Source organism: Danio rerio, chromosome 16, assembly GCF_052040795.2.
Source record: "Danio rerio strain M-AB ecotype USA chromosome 16, GRCz13ab, whole genome shotgun sequence".
NCBI classification, from domain to species: Eukaryota; Metazoa; Chordata; class Actinopteri; order Cypriniformes; family Danionidae; genus Danio; species Danio rerio.
Genome location: NC_141036.1, coordinates 38,037,105 through 38,055,674, shown reverse-complemented (window position 1 = coordinate 38,055,674; position 18,570 = coordinate 38,037,105). Strand labels below are relative to the sequence as shown.

Here is an 18,570-nt window from a genome sequence, read left to right as displayed (position 1 = left end):
AACAAGCGGATTGTTACTTATATTTAATTGTTTGATATAAGTAATATAATGTAAAAGATGATGATAATAGTTAAACATGGCAGTTTATTCATGTTTTAGCTTGCTGAATTATTTGCTCATTTGTTTTGTCGGGTTTCTTCTTTGTTTTTTTCATGCTTCAGTCTCTCTCCACCTTTTGGTACCCATTTGTTGTGCTAGGTACCCTTCCGAAAGGGTACCCAAAAAGTGCTACGGTCCAGTTCACTTTTTAGGTATCTTTTGACAGTGTAAACGACCATAAAAGCGTACCAAACCAAACCATACCATACCACTTATTGGAAACGGGCGATTGGTTATTTGTCTTAAATTGCAGTGCTATTTGTGGGATGCTTTATACTTTGTCACTGCTGGGGAGTATTTTTCTGGGTGGGTTGAGGAGTAGATCTTGTTTTGTTTATTGAAAAGAAAATTTTAAAGATGCTGTGACTACTCACATGTAAAATAAAAATAAATTTAATCAAAAAATGTTTGGACAAATTATAGAATTTAAATACAAAATATCAATCAGACTTTTAATATTTATGCATCTCAGCCATATTCATTAAGCAACAAACAGCCAGTCAGTATAGTAAACTACAGTCCTAATCAGGTCTTAGTCTATTTTGCATTATATTAATAGTTTTCTTTATTTATATTTGATTCAGTTTGACTGTTAACTCACAGCAGAATGGAATAAATGCTCCTAAATATAGCCTTGCGTGTACATGTGTACACATGAGCAAACACACTTTTTTTTGGGGTGGAAGGATCTAAAAAAAAAAAAACATAACCGCCATTGGCGGCTGGATTGGGCTTAAACATGTCTCCCTTGGTCCTCTTTTATGACTCTCCAAGGACTCATCTAGACCACCTCCCTTCTTTTCCTCGTCCTCACTCGCTTTTCCTGCCACGTTTTTCTCTAACCTTCAAGATAAATGTCACATGCAGAAAAGCAAACCCAGAAAAAAACTTTAGCACATGACTAGACGCATGCCTATAAATTGCCATAAAATGGGGAAAGTGTATACTTTGCATGCAAACGGCTAGGGGTGTTGGCGACCTCCAGGGGTCTTTTTTTTCCCGACTCCATTCGTAGGGGACTGAGCTCCAGGCACCAGAAAGCGGAGTACTGGCCACGCTGCTGGAATGAGCTCACTTCAAAGGTGACCATAAATCAAACAGTTGTGCCCCCGCCTTCCGCTAAACCATCCCCCAAAATCCCTTCTGTCACTCTCAAGACGAGGGGGCAGGGGGAGAAGCATTACCTCATGGACTCTAGGATCAGGCTTTTGCTCTCATTGGCTGTGCTTTTACAGGCTGCTGTTTAATTTGTTAGTTTCTTGATTGTCAAACTGTGCAATTCAGATAAATAATAATAAAAAATATGGTAATTTATGGGAAGAATCTTTAACATCCTTGGAAGCTTTCCATTCCATAAAAGGTTATTTATAGTGGAAAATAACTCTTTAGATTTTTTAGATATCCTCAAACTGGTTCTTTTAAAAAGCCTTTACTGAAAATGATTATTGAAAAACCATAAATGCTTTATTTATTGATATATTTATTTAAAACAAACCTTTTAAATGCTTTTAACGTTCATGTTTTTTAAAGTTTCAAACAAAAATGATCGCTGAAATGTAACATCTAAAGCTGTGTCTCTTCATTGGCATCTTAGGTTAGAATCTAAAGTGACAGAAGAAACCGAAGTCGTAGAGTCTGGAGGTGGGTGAGGCATTTGCGGGTAACCTCCTGTTGATCTCTTCTGCAGTTCCCAAGGCGCCTGTGGTTGGTTGCCGGATCAGCGGTAGGTTAACTTGGCAAACATTTTAAAAACACTCTGTTATTGATTTCATGCACGTTTAAAGATGTAATTGGTGGTGCTTAACTCTTGGATTGTTGTGCTAATCGTACCATCACAAATAGTTTTGCTGTATATGTATAACTAAAGCTTTTTATAATGCACTCAAGTAAATTCTCTCAAGATAAAGTTTTCAAAAGGTAGATTGAAAAGGTTTTGCCCTTGTATTTCTAAGGCCCATTTTACACTAATATGGGCACATCCCAAGGTGAGAGCAGCGCTTGTAAGACAGTTCATCAAGGATCTATCACTGGATCTCATCTTACTATAGTTGTTCACATGATGTTGACTTCATCTTATATATATATATATATATATATATATATATATATATATATATATATATATATATATATATATATATATATATATATATATATGTGTATGTATAATGACTCTTTGAACTTTTTAATCTATTACTTGTTCTCTGGTAATGTGTTTTATATGAGCACAAAGATAAGTTAATATTTTAATTAATGTAACTGCTTACTCTGATTCTGCAGAGTTGACTGATTGCTTGCCTTTTTTCTATATTATATGAACTTAATGTATGCTATACTTTTATAAAGGCCATTATTGATTATTAAAACTGATATTCAGCAAAAGAGACAGGGTATGTTTCATATTTTTTAATGAAAATGAAAGAAGGCAGTTCTTTTATAGGCTCTGTTAATTTATAACGGTCATATAAATTTGTAGCTACATGATGCTCTAACATTTTTGGTGTCTGTTAAGTTGTTAAAATCAAAATGAAAATTTACAGTTCCTTATATCGTGTTTTTATTTTGTGAAGTTTATTTATATACTAATTTCGAGAAGATCACGTGCTTATGATTGCTTGCGGCCAATCCCACATTATCCAGTTTATGATTCACCAATCAAACGATTCCTAAGACACTATAAATACCCTAAGTTCCATATAACAGCCATCTTCGTTTTGAAGAATGCCCCATTCCACTCCTACTACTCCTCCTTTCCTAGATGGGTGGCACGGTGGCCCAGTGGTTAGCACTGTTGCCTCACAGCAAGAACGTCACTGGTTCTAGTTCTTAACAAGCCATCCAACGTTTCTGTGTGGAGTTTACACATTCTCCCTGCGCTCACGTGGGTTTCCCCCGGGTTCCCCGATTTCCTCCCACCGTCCAAAAACATGCAACTTAAGTTAATTGACTAATCGAAATTGGCATCATAGACATGCTCCTAGTAAGTAGTTATCTCTTAAGAGCAATCACTATTTGTTCCTTAGCTACTACAGCAGGGGAGTTATCAAGATCTACCTAAGCTCAAACTCCCCTCTCGCCTTGCAAAATGGAGGGACCCCCGGGCTCAAGAATCTTTTGAGCACAGGGCTCTCTCCCGGAACAGCATGCCAAACAAGCTTTATAATCAATCATCGGCTAACTGTGAACTCTTGAAATTGTTAAGATATGATATGAATATGATATTAATGATTGTTATAAAGAAGACTACACTGTTCCCTTTGAAGATATACCCAACAATTCATCTGAAGTTTGCTTTCCAAACTTGCGAAGTCTGAACTTACAAAAAAAGGATGCAAGACTGAACTTTGTGTAGGCTACTTAATATTGAAGAAAAAGCCCCAAATCAGATGGGCTTGAAAACACCAGGGTAGTTTGGACAGAAGGCAAATCTGTAGCAAACGTTATCCGTTTTAAAACTAAAACACATTAGTGGAAACCGTGCCTAAGAGTGTGAAACAAAATGGCCACAATTAGCACACAAATAATCGTAGCATACATTAAACTGGCAATTGACCAAGCTCAAGTGGTGAACTGATGTGTAGAGTTCTCATGTCATGGTGATTAGTAAGATTTCTGTTTCAATCCACATAGGAAGTACTGTAATACTTTACACTGATTGCTTATGCGATTTAAAATCTGATGGGACTCAGGAAAAAAAAAAACATTTCTTTGACTTTGCAGAGGATAAGAAGGGCAATTCATCATGGTCTTATCTTGTGTGTCACGTGGGTCTCTCTTTATCATGCAGCCATGCAAAAACACCATTTGTCTTCAGTGTCTTGTTCATTCCAAGTGATAAAATGTATGGTGTTTCGAACAAAAAAAGAAAGAAAACGTTAGCATATATGTAGTTTGCCGAATGCAGATAAGACGGTATAATTATGCAGATATCAAATCAGAAGGCCTCATCTAAGTGTCTATCAAAGCCTGGTTCCTCCCTCCTAAAGCTCTGCATGTGCAGCTTTCTTCAATGACGTTTCCAACCTCATTAAACTCCACAACCCCTCATAACCTCCATCTGTTCCACTTACTAAAACAAACCTGGTTGATTTACTTGACAAACTGAGTTCCACGGTGCAGTTGTGCATTTTTTAGGCCAAGTGGAGCAGCTCACCACAGATAAATGAATACGCAGACAGCCAAACAGACCCAAAGCCAGACGTAAAGGCATCGGTCTTAGGTGGCGAGTGGCGCCAGGTTCTGCACATGGCTTTCTGAAAATCTCATCATAGATCATCCAAAAATATATATTTTGTCATGACAGCTGCATATTAATAGAAAAGACTGCATTTTTTGGGTGCTGAGCTAGCAGCCTAGTTCAAATTTGCTGTATCTCACATTAATAGAGCTGATTTACTACTTTATACAGAGAAGAATGTACATTGTTAATAATCTGTACTGTACATATTTATAAATGTTAAATGAATAGTTCACCCTAAAAATAAAATGTACTCACCATTTGCACCACACTAAGAAAATATTTAGCAGATTGTTGAAAAGAGGTTTTTATTGATATCCTTGGAAGTCAATAGTTAACAGTTTCCACCATTCCCTTAAACTATTTTCATTTTTGTTCAACAGAAGAAAGAAACAAGAGGAGGATGAGTAAATAATCCCCATTTTAATATCTTTGGTTGACTATCCCTTTAACATTAGGATTTTTGTGTATGTGTTTTCATAATCATAAACAGTAAATGATTCCAACAAAAAGCTTTTAAGCTTAATGTTTGGCAGTTGGATATTTTCAGAGTGAGGCAATGTGCTCTTAGTGTCAGCACTCCTGCACTTGAGTTTAGGCAATCTGGCTCTTGTTTTGTGTAATTATGCATTTAATCCATTTTCCCGCAGTAGTTCAATATCTTTCTGTCTCTTGTATATAAAAGAATGGCAACTTCATGCCACAGGGAGAAACAGAATGTTATTGTTTCCAATGAAGAATCCCTCTTTCCAATTCAGGCAATTTCATTTCTTTCCAACTACTCTTAAAGGCATAGCTCACCCCAGAATGAACATTGGGTGGAACTTTTACTCACCCTTAGGCTATCAAATATGTAGATGAGAGTTTTTTCTTCTTCTTCAGATTGCAAATTACAAAGCAAGTCAATCGTTAGCAGCACATTTGGCACTTTAAACCAGGGGTACCCAAACTTTTTCTTATGCAGGACCAAAAGCCAAACTGATTGAGGCTAGTAGGTAAATATGATTGTCAAGGGTAATTTCCCAATTTGTTTAATAAAATTTGAAAATAACTAGAAAATATTTCTTTACGTTTTAAAAAATCAGATTGATTTACAAAATTTAATTTCAATTTGCTTTTTTGTAGCTCAGCAATAAAAGCCCCAACCCTCTCCATCATTCTCACTCTCATCTAAAAAAAAGTAATGGTGGGTTAAATCAAAGATTGCAATGGGCCAACTTTGGCTTGCGGGCCCTACTTTGAGCATCTCTGCTTTAAACACATACAATCAAAACAAAATAAATACTGGCTCCTTGGAAGCAAAACTGTGAACTTGCCTGTGTGCGCATGTTATTATGTGAGATTAAAAAACACATAAGATGTGCCTGAATTCTCTTAAAATTATACTGTATGTGTGAAGGGATTAAAATAATTTGTAATGCAAGTTTAACGTAATGTAACAAAATTAGTTTTTTTCCAGCACAACCTCACAGCAATTCGTAACTTTTTGTTTTAGTTACTAATTCGTTTGAATTCAGACAATCTCATTTGTACAATTTAGTACGATTTGTTTACCCCCAATGACGGTTGGGTTTAGGGTTGTGTGCCATGCCTCTTTTTAAAAATCGACTCATAAGAATTAGCCAATAAACTGACAAGAGGTAAAATAGTTACGTTTCCTTGTAGGGTCAGACTGTTTTTTCCATTATAATCAAGTTTTCATCTAGGGCTGTCGCGGTGAGGAAATTTCTCCTGCGGTAAATCTGGATGCTTATTAACGTGATAATAGGTATTAACGCCAGACACCCCAGTGACCATTTTTTTAGGGGACCATTCACCCTTAGCCGTGTCTGATATGAATAAAACACATCGGTAAATTATATTTGAATGTATTGTTAGACTTTCTTGTGTGTTTTACAAACACTAAATGTTTTGTTTTACTAGTACTTGTGAGTATTTGCATGTCTAAAATATAAAATAAGCATTAGGAGGTTGAATTGCTGCATAATTGTGATATGACATGTCTTTTTCTGGCTCAGTGCCAGCCAACGCACCAAAGCTCAGTTTGATTTTTTCAATCACTACTCTAAGGGTAAACAAGCTAACGCTAATTTGTCATGCTTGTCACCCTGGATGATGAGTAAAACATCAGCATAAGGGACTTTACGGCCCTCACTTCAAAACTGAACAAAAGTATGATTCTGTAGTGAATTACCCTGCTGTTGCACTTCCCTCCTCCTCCTTATCTCTGTCACTGCTGAACTTTGTATCAGTGCGCAAGAGACGGAGAGAGACCGTGTTCACTCCGCTCCACACTGAACTAAAGTGTTTTTTTTTTAATAATCAAACATCTAAATGTCAACACAACAGCAACTAATCAATTATGAAATTCATTTCCAACGCTTTTAGTAATTGATTTTTATCGATTTCATTGATTTGTTGATGCAGCCCTACAGCCTATAACAAGCGAGAGCAATAATATTCAGCTGCAGACCTGCAAACCCACACATGTTTTAGCACACACAGTCCGGCACACACAATCGAGGCAGTGGCGAACCATACAGTATATTGTTAAGACGAATGTTAATGTTATTAATGTCTTCTTGGACCTTGTCATCAATATATTTTATATACTTGGTTAATAAATAGTGTACACAATAGACAATAGTTTATATTATTTCAAAAATATGGCAATTGAGACAGGCGAATGGGAAATGTTGCTTCCGATTGCCATTTAGTATAATAGACTGAACAAATTTCTATCAGTCATCATAGATGATCAGTCATTATTTATGTGACAGAGTCTATATAGCAGATACTCGTTTGCTGGCTGTGCTGAAACATTTTTCAGAGATATATCTAAATTGAACAGGTATCATTCATATAATCAATTTTTTATAATGAATGAAATAATAGCAAGTTAATATTTATAGCCTATAATACACCTTTATATGTAATACAAATCTTTTTACTTAAATAAATGAATAACACTATATTAATATATTGCTCCAGTTATTGAATAGTATTTATTTACTTAATCAAACAATAGTCATTACTGTTTTAACTAATTATTTTTATTTACATAATATAAGTACCACAACTGCTGTAACAACGGGGAGTAACACTCACAACAGAAGGTAAGATCCAATATGCAGGTTTATTCACAGTCAGGCAAGCAGTGGTCAATACGGGTGCAAACATGTGTGAGAGGACAATCCAGAATCGTAGTCAATTTAACAAGCAAGAGGTCGAAAGGCAGGCGGCAGACAAGGATAACTAAATAAACAAGGCTAGGTTCCAAACACAGGAAAACAAGACAAGGAACCCGCGTTGTAATGCTACTTTACAGAGAACAAGACTCGACAACATGTGTGTGGAAAAGAGGGGTTTAAATAGTCCAAATAATCATTGTGTGAGTGGCTTCAGCTGTGAGAGTGCAATCAGTGTGGATCTGGAACCGGTTGTGTGTGTGTGGCCTGACTGGGTGTTGTAGTCCATAACATGGCAGATATGTAGTTCAATGAGTGTGAATGTTTACCAGCGACATCTGGTGGTTGTTCGCTGGTGAACATGACAACTGCACAGACAATAGAATTATGAAATAATGACTGAAATAGGAAACTCTCAGCTGTTCACAGATGGTCTCGATCACCATATTTGTAAAATACAAGTGGCGATAATGCTCCTGATCTGTCATTAACCTTATATGGTTCATCCCTGCCTAGATCGTGTGTCCTAGATCGTGTGTGCTGAAACGTGTGTGGGTCTGCAAGTCTGCAGCTGAATATATCTCAGCGACAGACACAGCACCAAGTGGATACACAAGCTCGCTCTTCCTCTATCACTCTCACCTACCAACACACACACACAGGATTTGCACACTGGTCTTACCTTTACTTGTAAGTTTTGAAATGACTTGAATTGCTTTGAGATGATTGAGTTATTTACTGTCTCGTACTTTGAAGCTAGCCCTTTAGCAGCGGCATTGGTCATCCATTATTTATTCATGTTTTGATTGAAAGTCCAATTTTGATAATTTTTTTGAGCAAAATGTTTTTTGATGCTGCCTCACGTCGCTTCCTACGCTGTACTTGAACAGGACAGACACAAAATACAGCAATTTTAATCATTAAAAAGATTTAAATCATTTAAGACATGGAGAAATTGCATTTATAGCACAGATCAGTGGACAATATTTTTTTTTATTATTATACATCTCATGATGGCAGGTGAGGATGATGAAGCGGTTTTTGTGGTTACTCTTTTTCCTTTGTGGTTATCACAACAGCCCTATTTTCATCACTGGAAAAATCTAAATGTTGTTGATTTTATTTTTACGAGTGCATTCGAGTTTTAACACCATTCACTTGCGAGTAGACCATCCAAATATGACAGTGGTTGATAAGTGTGTTTGAATGCAATTCATGGTTCGGTGGACTTCATGTGCTAAATGTCAACAGCAAACAAGTCACTGAAGCATTCAAAAGGGGCTCTGTCTTTTTGTTCTCAAGGTTTTGCTCAGGCAGCCTTGTCAACAAGTGTCTGACAACAAGTGTCTTTGCTTTCTCATCCCTTTCCAGGCCCTCTGCACTAAATCATTTTCATCTTTCTATGCGCTATAGCCGCCATCCTTTTATAGACACAACAAGGACACTTTCTCCCATTTATGGGCCTCTGTGAAGTGCTGAGCCATGGTCAGCAAAAGTAACGTGAAGGTGTTCGCTCAAAGACGGTGACAGCTACCTCCGCTCTCTGTACCGCTTCAGTTCCAAAAATTAATCTTCTCAGATCCTCAGTGCCAACTTGTGTTGTCACAATATCAAGTGGCTACCAATACTATTATTTACAATAGCGACTAAAAGTGATGAGAATCATTGAAATTGCACTTTTTTACGCAAACACACTGATTTAATGTTTTATATGCATTCTGCTTAGTTGTACTTGGAGAGCATGAAGTTTAATTGTGATGTACAATTGATTAACTTATGATAACACAGGACAGCAAGCTTAATGAGGAATGGCTGCTAATCAAATACAGAAAAGAACAAGATCTGTTTTGATCATTCTACATTGTTTTATTATGCCATCATTTTCAGTGATGCAAAAAATAATCATAGGAAGAGCCGATGAAATATTAATAACCAATTATATTACAGTGAATTAGAGCTGGGCGATATGGCAAAAATGCAGTCTCGATAATTATTTTCCATATTAAACGATAACGATGTATATTTCAATATAAGTTGTTAATGCTTCCAGAATTAAAAAAGTATCCCATTAATGACTGGTGGCTGAAAATTCAGTAAATCTCTTAATATCAACACGTTTTTAGATTCCCATTGTTGCACATTTTTGCTGTGTGATTGGCTCTTAGATCAATATAAAGGTAAAAAAGTCTAGATCTTATCATTGTTATTGACATACATTTTATCGCTATTCGATATAATATCTTTTATCGGTCCAGCCCTACCGTGAGTGTATATTTTGTATCTTGTGAGATTTTGTAAAAAAAAAAAATAATATTAATAATAATAATAAATCCATGTTCCGTCTGAAGCAGTAGTTGGACCTTTTTGACAAATAATTTTGTCAGTTAAACCACTTCACCACATTTAATATGTTGTTCTTTTAAATATCACACCTTCTTTATATTCCAGTGCTTTAATGAAACCAATAAGGTCAGTAAAATCAAATGGGTGAATATAATCCTGGACCATAAAACCAGTTTTAAATGCCAATTTTTCAAAATTATCTAAAAGTTGATGGCATATAAGGCATATGATAATATGATAATACCCATGATTAAATACACACATATTTAATACATAATATTATATTAAACTATCTAAAGTCTGGAATCAAAGGAATCAAAAAATTTAAATACAGAAAATCTTAAATTGAGTTTTAATATCGGACATTAACAAATTGGCTTCATGGAACATGATGTTTATTTAATAAAATATAATTTGGACTCATAATCTATTTTTGGGTATTGCCAAAAATATATATGTGCAACTTAATTCTAAAGGCTGATTTATACTTCGTCAAGAACATGCGTATGCAGCCTTCGTGCAGTCACATAGCTCTTGCTGTGGCTGATACCAAAGCTAATGCCCACCTCTCAAAAAATGTTCCAACACATTCCACAAACACACATTTCAACAACGCGTAGCACAAGCTTTGTGATTGGTCAGCTTGGTAGCACTGACGAATGGGCCGAGAGCCGAGCCAACTCGTTGAAGCAAGTGTTTACAAGTGTTGAGTCCCATGAAGGAGCCCCAATTGGAAACTTTTGTTTTGTGTTTACCTTATGACTAAAGTTTTTGCATGTCCGCCAGTTCCTGCCTCTGAATGAGCGAGTTTGAGCCACTTGTACATCAAAGTAGCGTTCAGAAAGAAGCAAAACACCAGCGAAGAAACTCGACACAGAGGAAAATAAAAATGCCCACCTAGTCGTGCATTTATACTTCTGCGTGCTCTTTGTGTTGCTTATAATCATAATAAGCATAAGGTAAACACAAAACAAAAGACACCATCTGAAGCTCCTTCGTGGTACTCTACACTTGTAAACACTCGCTCCATTTGGCTCACAGCTCTCAGTACCACCCACTTGTCAGCACTACCAAGCCAACCAATCACAGAGCTTGCGCTACACGTCATTGCAACGTGTAGTTACATTTTTAGAGAGGTGCGTGTCAGAGTCGGCATCAGCCACGGCGAGGGCCGAACCATATGCGTGTGCTTGACGCAGAAGTTTAAATCAGCCTTAGCAGGTTTTGTGCTCCAGGTTCACAAATTACTTTTCCAAACGTCACTTTTGTCCACTACGAAGAATTCATAACTGGATATCTAAAAATATACAGATATTTTTTACATAAATATTTCTCGAGCTTAATCACATAAAAGTACTGATAGAATTGGAGATTTCTGTGTGTGATTCCACTGATAATGCACAAATTAAACAAAGCCTCTTAACACAGCTTCTAATTTTCATAATGACCAATGCAATCTACCAACAGCAGTGCAAATGACTAAATAATGTAATGGTAATCCATATGTTTGAGTAACTTCTGACATTCAAAAGCGAAATGGGTGCTTCTTTGGCCATTAAATATTGTTGCTCATGAATACGAAATGTCATTATTACAGAAAATATAACACCATTTATAATGCAAACCACATATTTTTGTCCCACTTGTTTACATTATCTTAAGACAAACCAAATGCTTTTACATTCATAAATAAAGGTTCATTGACCATTTACACTAGCAGATTCATGATGCACATATCGCAGCTGTCTATTTAAGAGGGAAACAATTTCCTGCAGCTGTGCACCATATAAACATCTGCATGAATTGGAGTGGTAGAAGACAAAAAAAAAAAACTGAAGCGATCTCAGTTGGTGTCGGTTTTTAGCCATTGTACCTTAGTGTGCTCTGTAGGTCAGCTGGGGTTAGCCAGTTCATCGTGCTCCATGAAAGATTATGACAGCTCGAATGCTGTCAAAGTCAAGGTTTGTTTATAAGTCCAAAAGCAACCGTAAGGAGTCATTCATCACTACATACAAACACAAAACAGATGCACAAACACGAAATGGAAACACTCAGTCAGATTTCCTCGCATCTGAAATGATGTCACAGCCATTTGCTCTCATCTCTTACAGATGTGGAGGCTAATTAAACATTGGGAAGTGATCAGCACTTACAATCCAGACTTGGCAGCATGGATCGTGCTTAAATGCATGTGAATCTGTGCATTTGAAGATTCGGGGCTTTTGTAAGATAAGCCCTGAACACTGCAGTGGTGAATCTCATGTGTAAGATGTAATGATTGCGATTAATCCTTTTAAATGGCTTGGTGGAGATTTAATGGCTCTTCTTGATGATTCAGAGTCTGGTGTAAAGCTAAACAGCTGGGCCGCTGATTTTGTAACCAGTGGTTTCGAATCTAAATATTTATTTAAATTTTTGTACACTGCACTCCTAGCATGCTATTCTCATAACGCTTCTGTGCTGTCGCCACTGAAGACCCAGCAAAGTTTTACTGAATCAGATTGACCCTGCTTGATAAATTACGTTTGGAACAGAATGTGTGAGAGACAGTGTGTCAGTACAAAGCATTTTACAATGATTTGTAGAGATGCTTTTGATAAATGATTAAATGGACAAGTGTTTTCTTTTTGAAATGGAACAGGGAATAAATCATGTTGAAAAAAGCACTTTATTCAGCCATATTAAAACTTGCAGTAGGTATAAGGCTAATTTAAAGCATAAATGTCACATCCATCTTTTTGTTGTTATTAAGAGGCCTTTATACAACAACTAAAACAGAAAACAATATTTGTATGTTTGATTTACATGACTGAAAATGCTAACAAGTTTCAACATGCAGGTTTTTGCAAGCAATTTTGTTATTTTTTAACAAATACATTTTTTTTAACAAAATCAATTTATTTTCTTTGTTTTTGTTTTTTAAACTATAATGTCATGCACACTTATTACATGTTCATTCAAGCATTTATGAGTACTTGACAACCATAAACAACAGTGGTGGGAAAAAAGGTTTTTAGACATTTTTACAGATAATAAACAAGGTATAAACAAGTATTGTTTTAACAACATTGCTGTCTGTACACAAACCTTTTTTTTTTTTTTACAGGAAAGTGTTTTAGTACATTGTTATCATGCAACTTTTACTCTAAAAGTTCTTTAAGTGGTTTAAATATTTCTTAACAATTATTAATACTAATTATTTTAATAGCATTAAAATAATAATAATAAATGTCTAGCATTTACAACAGGTTGTTTTGCATGGAAATAATAATGCTTGTTTTTAGCTTAAAACTATAGCACTAGTTCAAACTCTTTTTTAAAGCAAAAATATACATAATATACATGCATGACACTATATTTCTTTCTTTAAACCATCTAACATTAAATGGTTTGGTTTTCCTAAAGCACTTGCATTGTAATCTGAACTTTTTTTCTACTGGAAATGTTTTTTAATACCTCACCCTGACGTCACTGATTAAAGTTCTCCGTCCAGAGTGGAAAGACTTGACTAAAATTCCAACAAGATGGAGAAGTGGCACAGCAGACGGAACATTACAAACTGTTTCATTTATCAGCATGAATGAATCAAGTCAGAATAATCAGCCTGCAAAGCAGATGTTTGAACCCCGAGTTTCCAGCATGTGGTGAATCACTGTTCAACATAGTAAAATTCCCAGCAATGAAGATGAACACAGTAGTTTACATCAAACCACATGCTTGACTATTCAGAATTTTTATATTGTATCCTACTCAGGTTGTATATGTTGTTTAATTTCTCTGCTGACTCTGAATCAGCAATATTTCATGATCTATATTAAAAATCTATCTATAAATATTAATTTCCCTATTTTTAAATTTTCACAGTACTTCCTAATATTTTATTCTTCTGGAGATATTCTTATTTATTTTAGTTTGACTGCAATCATTTTTAAGCAATTTTAAGGTCAATATTATTAGCCCCTTAAGAAATTATTTTGTACAATTATCTACAGAACAAAATACATAAAAATATACAAATACAAAAATAAAAATAAATAAAAAGACAAATGGTTAAAAATGTGGAAAAAATATGTAAATTAATTACATAAATTCAAATAATAACAGTACATAATAACAAAGAAAATGTAAAAATAACAATGTTCAGCACATTTTTTGTACCTTGCATTTCACAGCTTTCCAGTGTGTGCTGGTTAAACAAATGTGTTAATTATTGCTGAAATGTAAGACATCTGTACAATACAATAAGACACCAAAAAGGGTTTGAAGGATCAAAAATAAAAAAATGTTGCATGGTCCACCTGGTTCAAAAAGTGTTGAAAGGGGGTCCATATTTTCTAAAAATCTTGTAATTTTCCATTAACAGTGTATGCCAGCTTCTCCAGAGCAAGAAAGCTAGTCATTTCTTTAATTCGCTGGCCACAGGATGGCATTTGAGTTTTTTTTTTTTTTCAATTTAAAGCAATAACACACTTCGCTTAAAGTATACTAAAATCGAATAGTTTGCTTGTGTTCAGATCCAGGTTTACAGGATATATATGAAATAAACATAATTTGGGAACCAAGTGTTTATTTTCTTCAATTAATGTCATTGTTGATGTGTGAAACGTAGATGGAGGGCAGGAAGTGAATCTTCTATACAGGAATCGCTGTTTATGTTTTGTGTTGTTTATAATTGTCTAAATCGGCCAAAATAAGAAACGCTGAACAGCTTTTATAGACTTCCTAAAGATTTTGCTAATAAAGAGGGAAAAGTTCAAGAAACTGGCTGAAAAAATGGAAGGTGGCATGTAATAAACATTGATTTATTTATTACATCTATGTGTAGAAACATTTTTGAATGCAATAATTAATTTGACAGCACTAATAACGATAATATACAGACCTAACTTTGTGTATTATCTCACTGTTTCTCAACCACGTTCCTAAAGGACCACCAGCACTGCATGTTTTGGATGTCTCTTTTGTCCGTCACACCCATCACAGGTCTTTTAGTCTCTGCTAATGAGCTGATGATCTGAATCTGGTGTGTTTGGTTACGGAGACATGGAAAATTTGTGCAGAGATGCTGGTCCTCCAGGAACGTGGTTGAGAAACACTGTATTATATGTTAATGTATTATATCAATAAAATACAAACACTACCATACTTATACAATACCCAAGAGAACATTATCTCGGTTTTGTTTTATAGTAATCCATGTCTTTATATGCATACGGAATACAATAGAATGCATGATTTCTATAGCAGTGCATCCTGGTTTTGGTTTTCAACCATCGCTAAACTACAGGTTTTATTTGCTCTGGATCTAAATTTTAAAGCCTACTCCCTGCAGTTATGCACATAATTCACTTTCATTCTGATAGTACATTACAGTAGGCTTGACAGTCATAGCTATGAGAATGCCAAATAGACACGTTTTATATGACTGTTACAAGTACAGACCAGTGTGTACGTTCCAGTGTGGGTATTCATCGCCAGTATGAATGCATCTCTCTGACAGATTCATGAAAATGTCCTCGTGGGGGTTGTGTGAAATAAAGCAGTGTAAAAACCCAGCCCTGTGATGGGACAGAGCATTGAGTCTCACACAGTATATGGGTGAACCCAACCTCTAGGGTGCCTAGATTCCTGAATCTGATCAGAGATGATGTGCGTCAAAGGTGACTCAGGGCGTGGTGACAAAAGAGTGTAGATGGATAGATTGCACACTAACATCTGTTGGTTGTGATACAGCTGGTATAACAGACGTAATAAGCTCAGACCGTTATAAAACTGCTATTGGTTAATCTGTGTGACCCACAGATGTTCAATGACTTCAGCCATGCATTCAAACACATGCCATGTGGCCCTGCTAATCACACTCGTAAGGTGTGAATCAGCAAGTTTTAAATGATGGCCAGCGATGAAAATTGTAGGAACTTTATTCAAGTTATGGTTCCTTTTTTCCAGTTTTGGTTTCACAATGAAAATGTTTTGATGTAGAATGGTAGCTTGTAGCGCTAGTTCTACCAGGAAGACATAATGCCACGTCACTCATCACAATCAATTCCAACCAATATCCATGAGACACAAGGAATATATAAGCTGTCCATTCAATTCATTTGGTTGCAGATACTAATGCCGACGTTGAGCCACCATCCTCACCACCACCACCACCACCAGGTTGGTTCGTCCAGGGGGGTAAGCTCCACCCCTGCCTTTATCCTCGACAGCCATAGCTGGATCTACAAACTTTCAATTCAAGCTACAGACAGGGCCTCCACCAAAGAGATCTTACATTTTGTTAAATCAAACTATACTCATCAAATAAATGTAATTCAGTATCATATTTATCTCACTGGTCTTTCTGGTAGAGCAATTTCCTGGCTAAATATTACATTTAACTTTAAAGACTTTATCCAAAAAGAATAAAATACTTTGAGAGACTGAAATCTGTGAAACTCGAGTCATTTGTTTGGGAATTGGTGGTATTTAATTCGCTAAACAGAGCAACTCATAATTTGTAAATGTATTGTAGTTTCGTAAATTGCACTACAGTGGTATATTTATGGAATTTGATTTGATTCCAAAATTAAGCATATTTTATCACACAAGCACTTTGAAACCGTAATCCATGCATTTCTAACCTCCCGCTTGGAATACTGCAATGCCCTTTATTTTGAGGTGAGTCAGTCTTCTATTTCTCAACTGCAACTTGTTCAGGATACAGCTGCGCGTCTTTTACCTGGCACACACAAATACAAGCACATCACACCGGTTTAATCTTCTCTCCACTGGCTGCCCTTGCATTTCAGGATCCATTTTAAGTTATTTCTATTTGTTTTTAAGCATCTGAATGGTGCTGCACCCCTTTACCTCTCTGAGCTTCTTTGTCCCTACACACCTTCTCGTTCGCTCAGGTCAGCCGACCAGCTTCTCCTGAGTGTGCCCGGGACAAGTCAAAAGCTTAGAGGAGATTGGGCTTTTGCTGTGGCTGGACCAAAATTGTGGAATGAGTTGCTGTTGTATATTAGACAAGCCTCTTCCATTACTGTTTTTAAATCTCTTCTTAAAACCCACTTGTTCAATTTGGCTTTTAGCACAGTGTGAGACGTGGACATTTTATGTTTATTTATTTGTATTTTAAAGTTCGTGCTAGTTTTTTAAAGTATGTGCTACACTTTGTTTTAATCTCTATTGTCAGCACTTTGGTCAACTGTGTTGTTTTAAAGTACTTTTTAAATAAAATTGAATTGAATTGAAAACAAAGTGGCTCAAAAGAATCGTTTGTTTAAGAACCGAGGAAGCATTTTGTTTTTTTTTTAATGTCTAATAGACGTCTAAACATAGTCATCTTGGCTAAAACAAGGCTAAAATTGCGCTGTCAGCGAAAATCTAATGGGCTAAAACTGGACTAGTCATCATATAAACAGAAATGAATGACTACACATATAAAGTCTTTCGAATCTGTCTATTTGACGACTAGTCTTGGGCTGTTCTTGGATGTCTATTAGATTTTCATTGACAGCCCAAGTTTAGCCTTGTTTTAGCCAAGCTGTTTACGTTTAGATGTCTATTAGACATCTATTAAATACAAAATTGTTTGCTGGAAAGTGACAAAGCAGCTCATAGATTGGACAAGACTCTCTGAATGTGTTTGGTTTTGATTCACTAAAAGTGATTAATAAGAGTCAGTTGTTTGGGAAATGGGACTACACGGGTTGCACTTGTATGGATTGATTGACTGTAACAAAGTGATTCATGGAAGTAATTTGTTTGAGAATTGGAATACATTGGTTGCAAATGTATGGATTTGATTGACTGAAAGAAAGTGACTCTTAGGAGTCATTTGTTTGGCAACTGACTTCACTAGCTGCACATGTAAGGATTAGACTCAGTAAAACAAAACAGCTTCCAGCTTCACAAAAAAATGTTCAGAAATTGAGCAACACTGATTTCCCTATTCATTCATGGTCATCCATCCATCTGTTCATTCACTTATGACTTATGGAGCATATTTCACTACATTTCACATTTAAAAAAAAGATAATTTTAAAAAGCAGACACTAAAATCTACAAGCAAGGACATAACAAGCCAAATCCTGACCGCTTGGTATTAGCACCTAGCCTAGAGCAGCATTTTCAAGCAAGCTAGTGTTGTAGAGAAATGACCGGAAGTAAGACAGACAAAGGGGTTTAACAACAAGCGGCTCAAAGCAAGACACTAAACATCTATGAAGGACAATAAGGCTGCGAGAGGAAGAGAGAAAAGGTAAACAAACAGTACAAGCGAGCAGTTAGCACAGCGAGCAGCAGGTCGCATCTCCTGGGACCCAAGCTGTGAGGATCTGATTTCATCCATTCATTCTCCTCAGTTTGGGAGGAAGCCACCATCTCCCTGGGTCACAGATGCACCTGGAGTCTCCCGCAGGAAACCCGCACTCACTTCCCTTAATTCAGAGTTAACCTCTCAAAACAACCAGTCAAACAACCCCCATGTGCTATTTTAGTAAAATGTGGGGCAGTAGAACACAAGAAGTCTGAATCCTGAGATAATACTATAGATTTTTTGTACACTGAAAAAAATAAATGATTCCTTGAGATGATTCCTTGAATTGACATTTTTTTAAGTTGAGTGGTTGTAAACAATTTATTTGGGTTGAATTTAAAAAAAACAAAGTTGAACATTACTTAATTTATTTTGATTGTTTAAATTCAGCACTA

General features: G+C 36.0%; 1 protein-coding gene and 1 non-coding gene across 4 annotated transcripts in view; one reads left to right on the top strand and one right to left on the bottom strand.

The window, feature by feature from the left end:
* The window catches only part of LOC147833392 (uncharacterized), a 68,944-nt gene extending 67,122 nt beyond the window's left edge, over window positions 1-1,822 (top strand). The window contains exon 5 of the transcript XR_015511664.1: window positions 1,694-1,822. This is a non-coding gene — a transcript (uncharacterized LOC147833392). The remainder of the gene's footprint in view (window positions 1-1,693) is intronic.
* fhl3a (four and a half LIM domains 3a) overlaps window positions 1-18,570 on the bottom strand; it is a 73,656-nt gene that overhangs the window by 51,296 nt on the left and 3,790 nt on the right. Inside the window, exon 1 of one of the 3 annotated variants that reach the window (XM_087287324.1) lies at window positions 16,494-16,514. The exons of the other annotated variants lie outside the window; for them this stretch is intronic. The gene's annotated coding sequence lies outside the window, so the exon portion shown is untranslated. Of the gene's footprint in view, window positions 1-16,493; window positions 16,515-18,570 lie in introns of those variants that run through there. 3 annotated transcript variants of the gene reach the window in all.